At 33.4% G+C, this 10,280-nt stretch overlaps 1 protein-coding gene across 1 annotated transcript in view; it reads right to left on the bottom strand.

Moving 5' to 3' along the window:
* The window catches only part of Npffr2 (neuropeptide FF receptor 2), a 140,755-nt gene extending 135,869 nt beyond the window's left edge, over nucleotides 1–4,886 (bottom strand). Inside the window, exon 1 of the mRNA XM_074042036.1 lies at nucleotides 4,797–4,886. The gene's annotated coding sequence lies outside the window, so the exon portion shown is untranslated. The remainder of the gene's footprint in view (nucleotides 1–4,796) is intronic.
* Nucleotides 4,887–10,280: the final 5,394 nt, after the last annotated feature.

Consider the following 10,280-nt stretch of genomic DNA (forward strand, 5'->3'; position numbering starts at 1 on the left):
CTAAATTGAAATTAGATAGCAATCATCCTTATTTACATATGGGAATCTTACATCCCTCCTAAAACTAGTCATTTTTCACTTGATTATAATGTATCTGAGGAGAAAGGGAAAAACAACAAACAACAACAAAAACCAAGTTCTTTCAGCAACACAGCGTGATAATAGACTGAGAATACTGTTTACATTTTCCTTTGTCTTTCTTCCAGTGTTGTAAGTTTGGATTAAGGATGAGCTCTGGTTATCAGGACTATTTTCCCCTTTAATTATGAAGTAGTTCATATGCAAAGACTTATTAATCCTTACAATGAAATTTATGGCACTAAGACTTATGTTAGCCCATTTTATTTTTCATGTTGTGATTTACTGAAAAGATAGATTAATATATTTAGTATTAGAAAACATATAGTCATAACACTTATTACAGCCTAGATTCTTAAATTTTATTTCTACCATAATACTCATAACAAATGATATTGATAGTCTCAACATATTCTTATATGCATATCTATTTTGATAAAATAAAAAAATTTTGTAAAGAAAAAAATATTTCTACTAGCAATTTGAGGTGGATTTGACATGGAATTCATGAATAAGTATATACTACTAGAATGTGCATATAGCAACTTATCACTTAAAATCTCAAAAGCATGTGAATGCAAAAGAAAGTAATACATTGTTCTACTATAACTTTTAAGAGTGTGACATTAGTTTAAAGAAATTTAGCAATGACTACTTATTTTCATCAATGATAAAAATAAGATAGGCTATTATCTTTTCTAGGCATTTCTTTAATTATAATATGTCATCAAATAAAGGCTTCTTAGATGAAACACTTAAGTCTTAAAACAGTAACATATTTCTTTTAACTTTTTAAAGTAATATTTTCTTCTCAGATTGAAAATAATCTCAAAGATAAACCACCAAATGCCAACTCATTTTGTTTTCTCAAGTTTAAAGAGGCAGTCCCTAAAATCTTTTTTTCATTTTTTCTATTTTTATTATGAAGAATACATGTAAAATTGAACATATTAACCACTTTTAATTACACAGTCCAGGAGTACTAATTACATCCACATTGTAGTACAAGAGCTGGTGATGTAGCTCAGTGGTAGAGCACTTACCTCACATTGTAGTACAAACACTACCACTCATCCACCTCTAGAACACTTCTCATCCTGTAAAACTGAAACTTATCACTAAACAGTAACTCCTCAGGTTCCATTCCTTGGCCTCTGCAAGCTGCCATTCTATTTCTATGATACTACTTTAAGTAGCTTGCACAAGTGGAGTCATAGAGTATTTGCTTTTTGTAATTGACTTATTTCACTTAGTACAAGGTCCTAAAAGGTCATCAAATATACATCAGAATTTCCTTTTAGTTATAAAGACCACCCAATAAGGAGTGACTTAATTTCTGTCATTTTGCTATTTTTTTTCTATGTCTTATGGCTTTTCTGCAACCTGTACTTCATTACTGTCTTTGTTTTTAAATTAATTTTGTAATGAAACATTTTAATTCCTCTCTCGTTCCTTTCGTAGATATTCTGTAGCAATTTTCTCTGTGGTGAGTATGGAGATTACATTAATATCCTAAAATTATAACATTTTAATTTGAATTTATACCATCTTGGTTTTGTTAACATACAAGAACGCCACCCCCTTTATATCTCTGTTCTCATTCCTTTCAGTTATTAATGTCGATTAGTGTTGCAAGAATCTCAAAGACACAGGACACCAAGGCTTCTCAGGAAGCAATATTTATTAGCATGCCGGCAGCAGCTCAACCAATTCTCATCTAAATGCTGAGCCCTGAAACCAAAGGGGTCTCACCTTATATACCCTTGCAAGCAGGTTGCAGAAACAAAAAGCAAGGTTTAACCCATATATGGTTGCATTCAACGCTGTTGGGCATTTCATCCCCAGTGTGAACTTCTTCATGTTTCTTTAAGTTTTATCTCCTAGCTATGCCATCTCTTCCCCACTGCTACATCATCAGAACACAGACTTGCTTGTTTCTTTTCTTGGCCCTCCTCTCTGCTACATTAGATCTTTGTATATTGTGTTTCTGAAAAATATAACTTTAACTGCATTTATGTAATTATAATAAAATGTGGAGTTACAAACTGCTTTTGGGAGACACAAAAACAATGTGTAGCAAGCAATTTGCTGTTGGGAGGTGATGATTAATGAGAGGCATTTATCATGATTCTTTCACCTTCTTGAATAGTTAGTGTTGACTATAAAAGAGTTTAAGGCTGCAAATTCCATCTCTTGTTTTTTCAAACTGTCTTGCCCTTCAGCCCACATGGAATACCGCAGCTAGAGAACCCTTGGCAGATGCCCTCCAGAACTGTGAGAAATAAATGTTTTTCTTTATAAATTACCCAGTTGTGGTATTCTTATAGCAACACAAAACAGCTGACACAGACTAAATTTACAATACTAGCTTTTGGATTACTAACTGTATTTTTTAAAGAATGTGTTCATCTTTAATATAATGTAGCAAACAAAAATGGAGTTATAACTATTGTTACAAGAATACTACTTTTACACTTGCCTATGTATTTACCTTTACTGAGAGTTTTATTTCCTGGTATGACTAAAGTTACTGTCTAGTTTCATTTCAACATGGAGGATTGACTCCCTTTAGTATTTCTTCTAGAGCAGGCTTTGTGGGGATGAATTCCCTCCTTCTGTGTTTGTCTGGGAATGTCTTTATTTCTCCCTTACTTTTGAAGGACACTTTTAGCAGATACAGAATTCTTGGTTGGCCTGTGTTTGGGTTTTGTTGTTGTTTGTGCATTTCATTTGTTTTATTACTCTGAATATGTTAGCCTTTGACCTCAAAATCTTCTGATAAAAAATTTATTGATTCTTCTATCAAAGACCACTTGTAGGTGAGAAGCTGGTTCTCTTTTGCTGTTTTCAAGATACTATCTTCGTCTTTGGCAATATAAAGTTTGATTATAATTCATCTGTATAGGAGTCTTTTTGAGTTCATGTTATCTAGTTTGTTGGGCTTCCTGGCTGTTTATACTCACTCCTTTCAACAAATTTGGGATGTTTTCAGCTACTATTTCTTTAAATATTCTCCCTTCTCTTTACTCTCTCTCTATCTTCTGGAATCAGAATGCAAAGGTCAGTACATTGTGAGGGTTCAATAGACCCCTTACAACCTTTTTTCTTTCTGTTATTCAGATTTCATAATTTCCATTGTTCTGTCTCCATATTAGCTGATTCTTTCTTCTGGTTTCTCAACTTTGACTTTTTCCTTTAATTATTATATTTTTCAATTCTAGAATATCTTACTAGTTTCCTTTTAGCTTTTTTTATCTCTTTATTGATGTTTTAATTTTGTTCAACATTGTTTTCATGACTTTCTCTGGCTTTAGTTCTTTGAACATTTTTAAGACAACTGTTTTAGTCGTGTTTAATAGATCTACCACTGGGCATTTTTCAGTGACAGTTTCTGTTGGTTTATTATTTTTCTTTGAATGAGCCATGCTCTCCTGTTTCTTTGTACATTTTGAGATTTTTCTTTTAAAAGTACACATTCACATCTAATAAGTATAGATACCAGATTCCCTACCCCATCCTGAGGGTTTGTTATTATTTTGTTTGTTTATTTCTTATTATTGCAAGCTCTCTGGTTCTAAGGATAACCCTGATGTGCTAACTAAAAGTCCCTTTGATCTTGGGCTGTGCCTTTTCTTTTCCTTTTTTTTTTTTCACATGCATGGTGACTATATAATTTTTCTTGTATGTGTAGTTGCTTTTAAATGTCTTCAACTTTAATAGCTGAATCCCAGAGGAGAAAAAGAAAAATAAAGGGGGAAAGGGATGTTGGAACTTTAAATCCTCTGGAAGCTGTGTTGTTTGCTGGAGGGCAAGAGACTTTCACCCTTGGGGAAGAAGGTGTAAGGACAATAACCACCAGGTGTTTATTTGTGTCTCTGTAATCTGAGCAACCACCAGCTCTCAGAGGATCAATTCCCCAATATTTGAATGGCAGAGTCCTTTTGCTTGCTATGACTCCTACAAGCTGTATGCAACCTTTTGCAGTGGTGCATGTACAGCTGCCTGCTACATAGCTGCAGGTGGAGGCTGTGCTACCAGTGCTATCTGATGAAATTAACTACAATTTACTTCTAGGTCTTCCTCTAGAAGCTGCAAGTCTTCAAAAAACCTCAGAGTAACAAAACATTTACAACAGATAGATTCTGCCAATTAAGTTTTTGCCTAGATTCATAGTGGGGTTTTTTTCCCCTTTATTTTGTGCTAGGTGGGGGTACATTGTGGTATTTACAAAGGTTCTTACAATGTATCAGTATATCATAATTGAATTCATAGGGCTTTCCATTATGCGCTTTCCCCTACCTAGAATCCTCCTCTCCTACAATCTTATCCAAATAATTGTTGTTTGCCCTAACTCCTATGTAGAAGATTATGGCTCACATAGTCAGATTTCAGTACAACTATTCATGGGTGATTTTTCTGCTCAGAAAACAAAATTCATTGTTAAAAAATAAGTTTAGTTTCTAGCATCCCAATTTTTCCATTTAAGATATTAGATGCCTTTAATGGCTATGCCTAGCACTGTTAGAATCATCAATTCTAACATTAAAACATATCCCAGCTCACCTAGCCCTCTGCCTTTATCTCTGCCACTGGGCCAATACATTCTCAAATTTTTTAATTTTTTTTTTTTGTTCTTTCATCCTTCCACAAAAGTGCAATATTCTTGAATTATGCATGCATTCATATGGCTCTTGGCAATAAAAAATGAGGCTTCTTACCATATTCTGTGGTCCCTCACTTCCTGTCCAAACACTTCTCAGTCTCGTTCTTCCTTACTGCACACAGTCACTCTGTTCTTTCAGTTTCTTAAGTATACAAACTCTTTCTGGAAATTATTATACTTCAATACTTGTTATTTCTCTTCTGTTAGTTTAAAAACACCCATAAAATGAAATTTTTAACCTTATTAACAAAGGGAAAGACATCAACAAGTTTAATAGTTAACCTGTTGAGAAAGGATGGAAGCTAACAGGGAAGAACATTTCATTAAATTATTGAAATAAAATAATTATCAACCTTAAGTTCTCTAACTAAAGAAAATATTCATAAAATGATGGTGAGAAAAAGCCATTTTTAGACAAAAAAAAGATTTTTTGATAGATCTGCACTAAAAGGAACTCTAGAGACAGTTCACAAGAGAGAAGGAAAATGAGCTCATTCAGAACATGAAAAGTAAAGCAGGATACGATGCAATGGGAAGGGTTTGTATAACTAATATGAGCTTATAGAAAGTGATAAACATATTTTTGATATGTTAAATATATGTTTAAGTAATATGTGAAAACAACAATATAACAGCCTAAGGCAAACTCATTGTATTTCAAAATCTTAGCATTATTGGGACTCAATTCCACTCTTATATATTTATTCACCAAAAAAGGACACAAACTATATATTGTAATATTGTTCATAATAATAAGATTGCAAATGACAGAACTCAACATTATTCTCCTGTTAAAATACTTCACTGTCTACAAGTCTGGCAGATCCAGAAATATAGTTTAACCATTTTTAAAAAGTCACATAGAGTAAACACTCTTCTTTCTTCCCCTGGCCTCTTCTTTGTCCATCTGTCTCAGGACAACAAATTTTTGGTCATAGCTTTCTAAATCTTTTGGGAATATGAATTGATTCATGGAATCCCATATTAGACCTAAGGATGTGATTCTCCCATATCATGGATTGGAGACTCTTAATTGAATGAGAGCTGTATCCAGATATGGAGTCAACCAAATAGGTCTTTGGTTCTAAGAAGAATAAAAAACAAAATTAAAAACTTTAGAGTACCCTTCTAACAGAATATATACATTTTTATAGACTGTCATTATCTAAATTTTGCTCTTGACCCAGTGGATTATGGAGCTATGTCTATACTTGACCTTATCTCATTTTAACCTAAGCCTAGAATGAGCCAGAAGTTGATGTCTTCCAGTCATCTAATTTGTTCACAATTTACTTGCCTCTTTCCTCCTTTTCCTTATTTTTGTCCTACCTCAAATCTCAAAGCCTGATCATGCTTGTCTCTAACATGCTCTGTTTTATCTTAGAGTTTCTTGTGGAAAATATAGGATTATCATATATGAAATAGCCTAATTAAAATTTGCTTAAAATTTCTTTGCCCAAATATTCAATCAATACTCTGTTTAACAGAGAATGTATATATTTTTCAGTTAAAAATACTGAATGTCTTTTCAGGCTAACACCTGAGTGCCAAAGAGTACCAGCAAAAATTTTATTAGTAAAAAGGTTGTGCTATAATGGCAGATATACATGAATGTAATAGTAGAGAGTGCATTAATCACATACTTACTTTCCAGAAGTGAGAAGAAATTTGACACTTTTAAACAACCCCAAAGACATTAAAATGTCAGATACACAATATTGTTATTAATTCATTTGTTTCTTAGTGATCACAAAAGAAAGATAAGGGGAAAATGTTGAGGAATGAAGAATCTTTTTTTTTAAGAGTTACTTTCTCAACTCTGTAGGTACCCTAAAAATTCCAAGCCACAATATCCTATAGGAGGTGAAGCCCCAGTTAAGGAGCATTGTATGCAACAAAGATATATTCCTGAGAAACATGTGTTACATTTGTCAATAATGAGGAATGGGAAAGATTGTTTTATCTTTGAAAGTATAATTTTAAGAAATGCTAGCTATAGACATAATAAAGACTACATTTATGGCAAGTTCTTTTAAATGTAAAGCTCTTAGTCATCCTATTTACTACCTTAACCAATACATAGAAATTTACATTTTTACCTCAACTAGCTTACAGAAATTAATATTTTCAGATTGTGTTTGATTAGAGTTTACCATGGAAAAACCAAATGAGCAAAACATTTTCCTAGTAGTACTGGAATCTCAAGTTAAATTGCATAGCTGAGATTTTTAATAAATCAAATTAGAATAGTCCCATAAAGTTGGCAAATGCTGGAAGTGGTTGATAACAAGAGACTATTGACCCCTTCCTGTGACCGGTACATACAGAGGAAGCATTAAGATCTTGGCCTCTAGTTCAGGGGGAATGGGCAAATGCTGCCTTTTACATGAAGTCACTATTTAAATACTTAGTTGATGTTTTTCTTACTGATTATTAGTGCCTTTTCTTTTCTGCCTTGCTTGAGTAATGAGCCACACCAAAACACAATATATGTGTTCACAGTCAATAACAAAAATAGCTTTGCTTCACAGGCAGTTTTCAGATATATCACTTAAAATGCATAAAATCAAATCTGAACCACTCACTGCAGTAATTGAGAAACAACATTCTGATTAGTGATATTCCAGAATCACTTTAAAGCACAAAGATCATAAATATATTGATCCCAAGTATTAAATAAAAATGACAATTCCCTTTTCTAGTATTTTTCAAAAAACAAGATCGGTTCCTTATTGTCATTGGAGACTCACTGTGCCCAGATTGAAATAATTATATAAAGGGTCAGTTTTCCTTAATCAAAAAAAAAGCACACATGACATTTGATTTTTCCTTTGGTTATCAAATTACAAATATATTTTTCAATGCATTACTTCCAGTATCTCTGTGGGAGTATTCAATTAAGGCAGAAAGGTGTTTCAAATTGGGTGTAGGCAAAAACCACACTGGATAATAGTCTCAGAATTGTTTATCCTCTGCTAACAAGAACAGGAATAATGTGTTCAGTGTATTCTGTTCTTGGATTTAAATTACTTTTCAGAACTGCTGGCTTTCCTTCTGAATTGGCCTGCTGACCAATCTGGCAGCGAGGGAAATAAAAATAGTATGAATCTGGGAGTCAGAACTCCAGATTGCTAATTCTAATGATGTCACTATCTGACTGACTTTCAGTGAATCATTAAGTTCCCTGACACTGATTTTCACATGTTATTCCTGTACATCTCTATCTATGGGAGACAAGAGGAACATACTCAACTTTTTCATGTTAAATAGCATAGTCATCCAAATCCATGATGTTAATTTTGTGAGCAATTTCACTTCAGAAAGATGGGTAAAATGAGCTGAAATCACTCTTAGAAGATCTCATCTTTACTGAGATCACAACTGAAATTAAGGAACTAAAATTTTTATATTAAATTCAACCATTATATTCCCATAAGGTTGGTATACCTTGGAGGGGCTGGTAAGAGGAGAATGTTGACCTTTGGCCAAGAAATACAGAAATTTAAAAATCTGAGCCTCAAACTCAGAGGGAAACTTGCAAGTGCTATGTTTTACCTAAGGTCACCAGATGGGTATCCTGTTTGTTCAGTGAATTTTGGCAATTCATCTAATATTTATTGAGCACTTTTTATATACCATGCTCTGTATAAAACAAGCATGATTCCCTCCTTCAAGGAGATATCCCCTGATCACTTTTAAGCCCATAGATCATAAATATATTGATCACAAGCATTAAATAAAAATGACAATTCGCTAATGTAGTATGGAAAAAATAAGTTCCATATGGTCACTGGCGACTCAGTGTGCCAGGTTTGAAATAATTATATTAAGGACCACCCAAACATGTGTACCAGTAGCCATAATAAAAATTCTACTGAGTATAATTCCTTAAGCAAAAATGGAAGTAAGGACTTTTCAGGTAGAGGGAACCATATGATGAAAAGAGCAGGTATAAAGAGGAATGAGTCACAGAAGAGGACAAATTGCTAATAATAATAAGCACTCCTTTAGTATTTACTATGCATTGTATGTTTTTTAGAAGTGATTTATTTATATTAAGTATTTTAATCTTCCCATCAAGAAAAATGAGAAAAATCATATATATGAAATGGGAAAATGAAGCTAAATGTTAGCAATAACTGAATATTCTAGCAGTGCAAGTTTTTTATCATATGAAAAAAGTGATCCAGTTTTGAGTACATTGGTGATCAATAACTATACTTAAGCACAGCTAATACTTTTTTTTTAAAACAGGGCCTCACTATGTAGCCCAGCTGGCCTTGAACTTTTGATCCTCCTACCTCAGTCTCCTGTATGCTGGGATTCGCAGTGCCACCACCCTCAGCCAGCACAGATAATCTTGCTATAGAAAATAGCTTGCATTCAAGGGAAGACAACAAGATGCATAGAAACTAAAGCAATTTTATCATACTAAGAAAATTAATGCGGACCAAGATATGACCTTGGATCTTGTTTTTCTCATTTGCAAGTGAAATTTTTTGACCAGGAAGCATCAAAGGTCTTTTTACCCATGCAATAAAGTAATATAAAGCTAGAAAGAATAGAAAAGTGAGAAGAGATAGACTTTCTTTAGGGCAGAGGTACAACACCATCTCTAAGGATCTTGAGCGAGCCTCTCTCCAGACCCCCTCCTTAGACCCACTGTCTCTTTTACTGCAAAAGTAAAGTTTCTGACATTGTTTATGACTATGTGTGAAAAGACTTATCCAACAACAGCCTTGCCAAAAACTTCAAGCCCTAGTCAACCAGTTTAGCCCTTCTACATGCCACAGGTATAGTCCTTAACAGAAATAAAGGGAAAAAAAAGTTTGTATAATCTCTTTTCCCTCCATTTCACACAACATATCACATACCAGTGTTCTCTTTCTCACTTATCATTCCAATGTGCACAGGTCTTTGTGTATCTGATATTCTAAGTGCAAATGTTTGTTTGTCCTATAAATTTCTGCATATTCATATATGAGGCAACAATTAGGGATACTTAAATTACACATTAATAATTAGGGGAAAAAAGAAAGATATCAGTAGTTCTGCAATCTGGGTAATGACAGAGGTAGGCGTCAGTGATTAGTAGAACCACTAAGTATATTGTTAGCGACTCTTGGTAAATATCTACTTTAGTCTCACTGTGTACTTTCTCTTTTGAATAGCATAGTTCCAGAAAGCAGAGGGTATTTTATCATTCTAGAACTTGTGTTAATTTTAAATTATTAAAAGGCCAAGTTCATAAATTATATCATATGCCAGAATGTTTTGACATAATGGCTATACTTTTTTCTAGGTTAGAATTATGTACTATAAAGTTTTCCACTCAGGTCTAGTAGTGTGATTTCTGGTACAAGCAATCCTGGTATAAGATGCCAGTAAAGGGATGTCTTATAAATTGGACATTAAAGAATAAATTAACAGAAAATAACAACACAGCTGCACAGCTCATCTTTCATAGAATATGTAATCAGTACAAATTATTTTCTAGTTTCTAGATTTATGGTGTTGACTATCCATCACTATCTTGGTG

Source organism: Castor canadensis, chromosome 9, assembly GCF_047511655.1.
Source record: "Castor canadensis chromosome 9, mCasCan1.hap1v2, whole genome shotgun sequence".
NCBI lineage: Eukaryota > Metazoa > Chordata > Mammalia > Rodentia > Castoridae > Castor > Castor canadensis.